Raw genomic sequence first — 10048 nt, 5'->3', positions numbered from 1 at the left:
TGGGAGAAAATGTAAAAACAATGGCGCAGCACAGCTTACAGAAAACAGACACTTTCAAACTAGGGACTTTGTGGCTAATTGAGGTAATACAGTAATTCTGCTCATAGATTTTGCACGTATGAACTACATACACATTGACCCATCCAGCTCAAAACTGAATCCTTGAAAAAAAAAAATTTGTAGTCGCCAAAGTTCCAGAGCATTTCTTTAAGTGAAATCTGTGGAAAGGATCAAAATCTGTGGAAAGGATCAGGAAGTCAACACATTATAAGCCCTACAATAAGACATTATAAAGGTGCACACATGCTTATAACAAGTAATAGCATTATAAGCAGGTGTTAAAGTGGAACTGACAGCGTTTTAGCAACATGAAATTTAAATATTTTCCTATACACCCCCAGGAAGAATATGATGCCTTTTTTATTCTGAGAAGCAGGCACTTAGATATGACAGTGTTCACATTTTCATACTTTCATAGAATGGTTGGAAATGAAGTAGAGTAAGGGATTTGTGAAAGTTCTATAGTGTGAAAGCAGCCGTGTGTCTGGACAGTTGATAGACACTGCAGTAAATACACACAATACCCAATAATGACAAAGTGAAAACAAGTTTTTAGAAATGTTTGCAAATTTATTCAAAATAAAAAACACAAGTATTCAGACCCTTTGCTATGAGATTTAAAATTTAGCTCATGTGCATCTTGTTTCCATTGATCATCCTTGAGATGTTTCTGCAACTTGATTGGAGTCCATTTGTTTTACATTCAATTGATTGGACATGATTTGGTAAAGAACACATCTGTCTATGTAAGGTCCCACAGTTGGCAGTGCATCTCAGAGCAAAAACTAAGCCATGAGGTCGAAGGAATTGTCCTCGAGCTCTGAGACAGGATTGTGATGAGGCACAGATCTGGGGAAGGAAACCAAGAAATGTCTGCAGCATTGAAGGTCCCCAAGAACACAGTGGCCTACGTCATTCTTAAATGGAAGAAGTTTGGAACCACCAAGACTCTTCCAAGAGCTGGCCCGCCCGGCCAAACTGAGCAATCGGGGGAGAAGGGCCTTGGGCAGGGAGGTGACCACGAACCCGATGGTCTCTCTGACAGAGCTTTAGAGTCCCTCTGTGGAGATGGGAAAACCTTCCAGAAGGACAACCATCTCTGCAGCACGTCACCAATCAGGACTTTATGCTAGAGTGGCTAGACAGAAGCCGGTTTGGAATTTGCCAAAAGGCATCAGAAGGACTCTCAGACCATGAGAAACAAGATTCTCTGGTCCGATGAAACCAAGATTGAACTCTTTGGCCTGAATGCCAAGCGTCATGTCTGGAGGAAACCTGGCACCATCCCTATGGTAAAGCATGGTGGTGGCAGCATGATGCTGTGGGGATGGGGAACTATTAAGGATAGAGGGAAAGATGAATGGAACATTGTACAAAGAGATCCTTGATGAAAACCTGCTCCAGAGCGCTCAGGACCTCAGACTTGGGTGAAGGTTCACATTCCATCAGGACAATGACCCTAAGCACACAGCCAAGACAACGCAGGAGTAGATTTAGGACAAGTCTCTGAATGTCTTTGAGTGGTCCAGCCAGAGCTCGGTCTTGAACCCCATCTCTGGAGAGACCTGAAAATAGCAGTACAAGCAACACTCCAACTTGACAGAGCTTGAGTTGATCTGCAGAGAAGAATGGGAGAAACTCCCCAAATACACAAGACTCAAGGCTGTAATCGCTGCCAAAGGTGCTTCAAGAAAGTACTGAGTAAATGGTCTGAATACTTGGGGTATTGAGTGTAGATTGATGAGGGGAAAAAATGAGGGGAAAAAACTATTTAATCCATTTTAGAATAAGGCTGTAATTTAGCAAAATGTGGAAAAAGTCAAGTGGTCTGAATACATTGCGAATGCACTGTATATGAACAGATTTGAATACGATTTCATGTTGCTAAAATGCTGTCAGTTCCACTTTAAAGTGTGTTTTTATTTCACTTTGTATGGTTGTCAGTCTCTTTGGTCCAGTGGAAAAATAACCACCTTTTAACTTTGATTCTCACAGCTGGTGTCAGTTACATTTGTTAGGTGTGGTGTGAGCACGGCAACCGATACATATGTAAAAGTGGAATGCATTTGAAGTTTTACATGGTTCATATGCAAGCATTACTTAGGTATATATCAGGTTTCTGTTTGCGTATTCATTGGATGGACGTCACAGAGTCAACACTGAAGTAGCGATGGTGTTGTTATGCTCTGCTTCCTGTAGTCAGGGAAGTTGAGGGAACCATAGAGGCAATCAACTGAGAGACAGACATCATATTGAGTTCTGGATGCTGGTTGGATGATTGAAGATACTGAAGTCGAGCAACACTGTTTAGTGTATGTCACTGTGTTAGATAAGGTGTCAATGAAATGCTGGGTTCATCACATTGAAGTGGTTGAAATTAGATGTCTCATTGGCCTGCTGGTAAGTGCAGAAAGCAGAAAGGTCTGTGTTCTGAGAGCAGTTAGTCCTGGTTGCAGACATTTAAACATTTGTCTCCATGTTGGTTTTAGGATGGGAAAGGCCTGCATTTTGGTTCAACTGAAGTTGGTCAGACCCTAAATTATGCACTTAGTTCCTAGAAAGTAAATGTAGTATACTGTGTGTAGCCGTTTACAGTCTTCATACAGGTGCACTGTAAAAATGTTTTTATAAAAGAGTAGGATGCGCTGTTGTTCATCCGAAGTGCTTTTCTGATCGGTATGATCCAAAATTACATTTTGGTTCATTCAACATATTCTATTCAATTTGTCTGAAATCAAATAACGAATTTGACAGATCAATGTGATTTTTTGAATTGAATGAAAGCTTCTAAATTGCTTTCAACGCCTCATGCATATTCACATTGCATAGCAAAAATCTACTTGGTACAACGTGAAAAAATGGGTTGTACATATACAGTACCAGTCAAATGTTTGGTCACACCTACTCATTCAAGTGTTTTTCTTTATTTTTTACTATTTTCTACATTGTAGAATAATAGTGACAACATCACATCTATGAAATAACACATATGGAATCGTGTAGTAACCAAAAAAGTGTTAAACAAATCAAAATATGTTTTATATTTTATATTCTTCAAAGTTGCCACCCTTTGCCTTAATGACGGCAGGTAGCCTAGTGTTTAGAGTATTGGGCCAGCAACCAAAAGGTTGCTAGATCAAATCCCTGGGCTGATAAGTTAAAAAATCTGTCGTTCTGCTCCTGAACAAGGCAGTTAACCCACTGTTCCTAGGCTGTCATTGTAAATAAGAATGTGTTCTTAACTGACTTACCTGGCTAAATAAATACAAATAAAATGACAGCTTTGCAAACTCTTGGCATTATCTCAACCAGCTTTATGAGGAATGCTTTTCCAACAATCTTGAAGGAGTTCCCACATATGCTGAGCACTTGTTGGCTGCTTTTCCTTCACTCTGCCATCCAACTCATCCCAAACCATCTCCAGGCCAGGTCATTGGATGCAACACTCTATCACTATAATTCTTGGTAAAATAGCCCTTACACAGTCTGGAGGTGTGTTGGGACTTTGTCCTGTTGAAAAACAAATGATAGTCCCACTAAGCCCAACACAATGGGATGGCATATTGCTGCAGAATGCTGTGGTAGCCATGCTGGTTAAGTGTGGCTTGAATTCTAAATAAATCACTGACAGTGTCACCAGCAAAGCACCACCACACCATCACATCTTTTCCTCCATGCTTCACGGTGGGAACCACACATGTGAAAATCATCTGTTCACCTATGCGTCTCAAAAAGACATGGCGGATGGAACCAAAAATCTCAAATTTGGACTCATCAGACCAAGGGACTGATGTCCACCGGTCTAATGTCCATTGCTTGTGTTTCTTGGCCCAAGCAAGTCTCTTATTATTATTAGTGTTCTTTAGTAGTGGTTTCTTTGCAGCAATTCAATCATGAAGGCCTGATTCACGCAGTCTCCTCTGAACATTTGATGTTGAGATGTATCGGTTACTTGAACTCTGTAAACCATTTATTTGGGCTGCATTCTGAGGTGCAATTAATTGCCGATTTCTGAGGCTGGTAACTCTAATGAACTCATCCTCTGCAGAAGAGGTAACTCTGGTACTTCTTTTCCTGTGGCGGTCCTCATGAGAGCCAGTTTCATCATGGCACATGATGGTTTTTGCGACTGCACTTAAAGAAACTTTCAAAGTTCTTGAAACTGTTCGTACTGACTGACTTTCGTGTCTTAAAGTAATGATGGACTGTTGTTTCTCTTTGCTTATTTGAGCTGTTCTTGCCATAATATGGACTTGGTCTTTTACCAGATAGGGCTATCTTCTGTATACTGCCCCTACCCTTGTCACAGCACAACTGATTGGCTCAAACACATTAAGACGGAAAGAAATTCCACAAATTAACTTTTAACAAGGCACACCTGTTAATTGAAATGGATTCCAGGTGACTACCTCATGAAGTTGAGAGAATGCCAAGAGTGTGAAATGCTGTCATCAAGGAAAAGGTTGGCTACTTTGAAGAATCTATATATTTTGATTTGTTTAACACTTTTTTGGTTACTACATGATTCCATATGTGTTATTTTATAGTTTTGATGTCTTCACTATTCTTCTAAATTGTACAAAATAGTAAAAAATAAAGAAAACCCTTGAATTTTCAGCGCTGTAGACACATTTTTTCCTTCTCCTCTCTTCATCTGATGTGGAACTTATTTGTTTGCCTGATTGGACAGTCTTGGACCCGGGCTCACCTCAAAGCCAAGGTGTCAGCACTGTTTCCAACCCTATGGCATTACTCAACGACGGTTGAGTCAGTGTCGACAACAAGCTCTCCTCCATTCAGCTCCCTGACTGGTAATTACAGCATTGTGATCTGTGTGTCCACCTAACAAACAGCCCACCGCTCATGATTGGCCAGCTCAAGGGCGACCGGGCGGCCCACCCTGTCTGCTGCCATTGCTCAACTGTCGGTCCCGGTTCACCGCCGTTCACACACCCTCCCAGATTCCATGATTCGCCTTCCCTGTGCTATCCTCCTTCACCCTGCCAGGGACGACACATCAGGATGTTTCCACACAGATATCTTGGTGATCGAGTTGGCAATGGAAAATAAGTTTGAATATCCAATAAAGTGCATCTTTCCTCGCTAACCTTGACAGAGGACGGGGGATGCGTCCATTTATCTTCAGTGCCTTGGCGGGCCAGCACATTTATTAGGATTTACGTGTCACTCGCTGACAAGGTGCACATTCTTTCCGTGCATTATGGGCTGGATGATAGCGGTTCTATTTTATTGAGTTATATATTGTGTCGAATTTACGATTGGGACGAGGCCCACAGAGAAAACGACACAACTACAATGCCCAATGGAGTGTATAAGGATGTGTAGAAAAATATCTGTTTTCCAGGGGAGGGGTTCTCGTTTGGCCTGTATCATGTTATCATGTCAAATGTTATGAATAAATTCATGCCAATACCTGGACGTGTCAGAACAAATTCATTCTGAGTTCAATTATGTGCACACACACTGGATTGAAATAGCTACTGTATGTTCACGCTATCTATGAATACAATAGTAATGGTATAGCACATTTAGTGATGAGCCGTGCAGCTATGGGATGTGACAAGAACTCATCCTTTGTAAGGATATAAATTACCTCATGATTGAATGTTGCACTGGTGTCATCAGGTTAGACAAATAGGGTATAATTTTGGGGTGTTGCATTAGTTCTACATTGGTGCACTCAAATCCAGGAATGATTCAAATGGATTAAATAAGCACAACAACCATTGTCTCACATATTTTACAATAACAACCTTTACGGACCTGCCTGGAAAGTTTGTATTGGGCTAACAATATTGGGTGTCATCGATGACGTGTTTGACTGGAAAGACTGAATCCTTTAGTTTTGTACTTCCCTCAGCCAATCGGTGTTATGGAAAAATATCAACAGTGGGAGATTCAAGATGGAGATCGATTGTGCAAAGTCCTACTCACATCACAGTTTTTCATGAGTACGCAAAACTGGAATCAATGACTTGATTCTATTATAGTTGGCTCTGGTTTCTGATGGGAGGAGAAGTGTAAAGAAGTGTTCCCTGCAGGAGAAGCTTGATAACTCATGCTTGGTTAGGTGCTTCTGATCAAATCCACAATGTCTCTTAAATTACTTGCCTGCACACTCAGCAACCTCCTCGGAATACATCTGTACATTTCAGCTAAGATCCAACTCATTTCTGTGTGGCGCAAATCAAATCCATATTGACCCGGTGTCCTGAATGCTTGGTGAGCTGAGGAGGCTGCCAATCAATAACCCCCACAGCTCAGATCGGCTTTAGCACCGAGACGCCATCTGTCCGTCACCACACTACCCCTGTGATTCATAGCAGCTAAAACTCCCCACTCATGTCAGCAGCAATTAAGGTCTGGCTGTGTCAGCTGTAATAGAGAAAAATAGATGTTGAGATGAGATCCAATCACTTAAGGCGGGAGCTTTTTCTTGTAAGACACTTTCCCTGAGATGTCCTTCATGAAGCGACTGTCTGTGTCATTTGACACTGTCATGAGAATGACATAGCTTATGCTATAAGCAGCCATAAAACTGTAATCAGTGTGTGTAACAAATGATGTGGCATTGTTCTCCATTGCTGCAGTACGCAACTGATAACCATGATCAGGTGATTGGCTATATCCCTAGCCAATCATAATTCATCATGGGCAACCACACACAGGACCCATCCAACCAATTTGTTCTGTTTGCAGTACTTGTCCTGAGTAATGTAATGTAAATTTAATCATATTACTCCAGTGCTAGCCTCTCTACACTGCTGTTAAGGCTAGGACTGATTTCAAGGTTTTACTGCTAACCTACAAAGCATTACATGGGCTTGCTCCTACCTATCTCTCCGATTTGGTCCTGCCGTACATGCCCACGCGTACGCTACGGTCACAAGACCCAGGCCTCCTTACTGTCCCTAGAATTTGTAAGAAAATAGCTTGAGGCAGGGATTTCTCTTATAGAGCTCCATTTTTATGGAATGGTCTGCCTATCCATGTGAGAGACGCAGACTCGGTCTCGACCTTTAAGTCTTTATTGAAGACTCATCTCTTCAGTAGGTCCTATGATTGACTGTCGTCTGGCCCAGGAGTGTGAAGGTGAATGGAAAGGCACTGGAGCAACGAACCGCCCTTGCCGTCTCTGCCTGGCCGGTTCCCTTCTCTCCACAGGGATTCTCTGCTTCAAACCCTATTATGGGGGCTGAGTCACTGGCTTACTGGTGCTCTTCCATGCTGTCCCTAGGAGGGGTGCGTCAGTGGGTTGAGTGACTGACATGATCTTCCTTTCTGGGTTGGCGCGCCCCCCCCCCCCCTCTGGTTTGTGCCATGGGGGAGATCTTCAGGGCTCTCCTCAGCCTTGCCTCAGGATAGTAAGTTGGTGGTTGAAGATATCCCTCTAGTGCTGTGGGGGCTGTGCTTTGGCAAAGTGGGTGGGGTTATATCCTGCCTGTTTGGCCCTGTCCGGGGGTATCGTCAGATGGGGCCACAATGTCTCCCGAACCCTCCTGTCTCTGCTGCCAGTATTTATGCTGCAATAGTTTATGTGTCAGGGGGCTAGGGTCAATCTGTTATATCTGGATTATTTATCCTGTCTTATCCATTGTCCTGTGTCCTGTGTGAATTTAAGTATGCTCTCTGAGGAGGACCTAAGCCCTGAGACCATTCCTCAGGACTACCTGGCCTCATGACTCCTAGCGGTTCCCAGTCCACCTGGTCGTGCTGCTGCTCCAGTTTCAGCTGTTCTGCCAGCGGATATGGAACACTGACCTGTTTACCAGACATGCTACCTTGTCCCAGACCTGCTGTTTTCAACTCTCTAGAGACAGCAGGTGCGGTAGAGAAACTCTGAATGACCAGCTATGAAAAGCTGAAACCAATACTTTCGAAGGAGTTTTTCCTATCCACCGTGCTTCTACACCTGCATTGCTTAGTATTTGGGGTTTTAGACTAGGTTTCTGTACAGCATTTGTGACATCAGCTGATGTAAGAAGGGCTATTTAAATCAATTTGATTTAAGTGTGTTTTTTGTTTGGTTTCTGTTTCTACCCAACATTTCAAATGTTGCTTTTTCTGGTCCTCATAAAGTCAATGTTCAAATAGCAAAGCCATCTTCCACAGCATGTACTGTGTCATTTAGGCCGTTCTCTCGGCCCTAGATTTGCATGGGCTTCTAACAAGAGCTCCCAACTGGCTGGAATCAGACGATGTCAAGTCCACATCAGTATCCAATTAGCAGCTGTTAACGCTTGGAACCTCTCATGTCGAGTTTGGCTCGGCTAAAAGTTCAGAACCATTGCTTTTCCTCATCCAGTGTCAGTGGAGAGGGGAGAAGAATGTTCCCCTGGTAGTCCAGCAGTGACAGAGCTGGCAGACGAAGCCAAGACGAGATTAAATTAGTGTGAAACGCCTGTTTTCAGAGATCACATCATCCCCAAACCTCTGGATGTTTAATTCCCATGTTAAAAGGGAACAACAATATGTAAGATGTATTGTTTTGACGTGTTTCTCCTGACATAGAGTGACTTCATAACTCTGTATAGTGATGTACAGTGCCGTGAAAAATTATTTGTCCCCTTTCTGATTTTCTCTATTTTTGCATATTTTTGATATTAGATTAAGGGAACCTGAGTTTACAAATAACCTCCAAAAATTGATACTTTTATTTATGTAATTAACAAAGTTATGCAACACCCAATTCCAATGGGTGAAAAAGTAATTTCCCCCTTACGCTCAATAACTGGTTGTGCCACCTTTAGCTGCATTGACTGCAACCAAATGCTTCCTGTAGTTGTTGATCAGTCGCTCACATCGCTATGGAGGAATTTTGGCCCACTCTTGCACGGAGAACTGCTGTAACTCAGCGACATTTGTGGGTTTTCAAGCATGAACTGCTCATTTCTAGTCCTGACACAACATCTCAATTGGGATTAGGTCCGGACATTGACTAGGCCATTTTCATGTAGACTTGATTGTGTGTTGCTGCATGACCCAGCTGCGCTTCAGCTTCAGCTCACAGGTGGATGGCCAAACATTCTCCTGTAGAATTCTCTGATACCGAGCAGAATTCTTGGCTCCTTCAATCAAGGCAAGTTGTCCAGGTCCTGAGGCAGCAAAGCATCCCAAACCATCACACTATCACCACCATGCTTGACTGTTGGTATGAGGTTCTTACTGTGGACTGCGGTGTTTGGTTTTCACAGGTATATTTTTTAAAATGTTTTATTTCACCTTTATATAACCAGGTAAGCTAGTTGAGAACAAGTTCTCATTTACAACTGCGACCTGGCCAAGATAAAGTGTCACGCTCTGACCATAGAGAGCTTTTTATTCTCTATATTGGTTAGGTCGGGGTGTGACTAGGGTGGGTCATATAGGTAATAATATTTCTATGTTGGCCTGGTATGGTTCCCAATCAGAGGCAGCTGTTTATCGTTGTCTCTGATTAGGGATCATATTTAGGCAGCCATTTCCCCTTTGTGCTTTGTGGGATCTTGTCTAGGTAGAGTTGCCTGCGAGCACTACTTTGAGCTCCACATTTAGTCTTTTTGCTTTATTGTTTTTGTTCTTTGAGTTTCTCTTCCAAATAAAAGGATGGAAACAGACCATGCTGCATCTTGGTCCACTCCTTATAATGATCGTGGCAGAATATCCCACCACAAATGGATCAAGCAGCGTGGCCAGGAGGAGCAGACATCCTGGACATGGGAGGATATCTTGGATGGTAAGGGATGCTGGACATGGGAGGAGATCCTGGCTGGAAAGGATCGTCTTCCATGGGAGCAGTCGGAGGCAGCGAGGGAGGAACAACGACGACACCGGGGTTCGCGGCCACGACGGAAGCCCGAGGGGCAGCCTTAAAACATATTTTTTGGGGGGTGCACACGGGGTGGTTGGTGGAGCCAGGGTTTGAACCATTTGTCCAGGATGCATTGTGCCAGCTCTACGCTCCAGACCTCCAGTGCGTCTCCACAGT

The sequence above is a fragment of the Oncorhynchus masou genome, chromosome 30 (assembly GCF_036934945.1).
Source record: "Oncorhynchus masou masou isolate Uvic2021 chromosome 30, UVic_Omas_1.1, whole genome shotgun sequence".
In the NCBI taxonomy this organism is placed as follows: domain Eukaryota; kingdom Metazoa; phylum Chordata; class Actinopteri; order Salmoniformes; family Salmonidae; genus Oncorhynchus; species Oncorhynchus masou.
The sequence above is the reverse complement of the archived record's forward strand: the minus strand, read 5'-3'. Positions refer to the sequence as shown.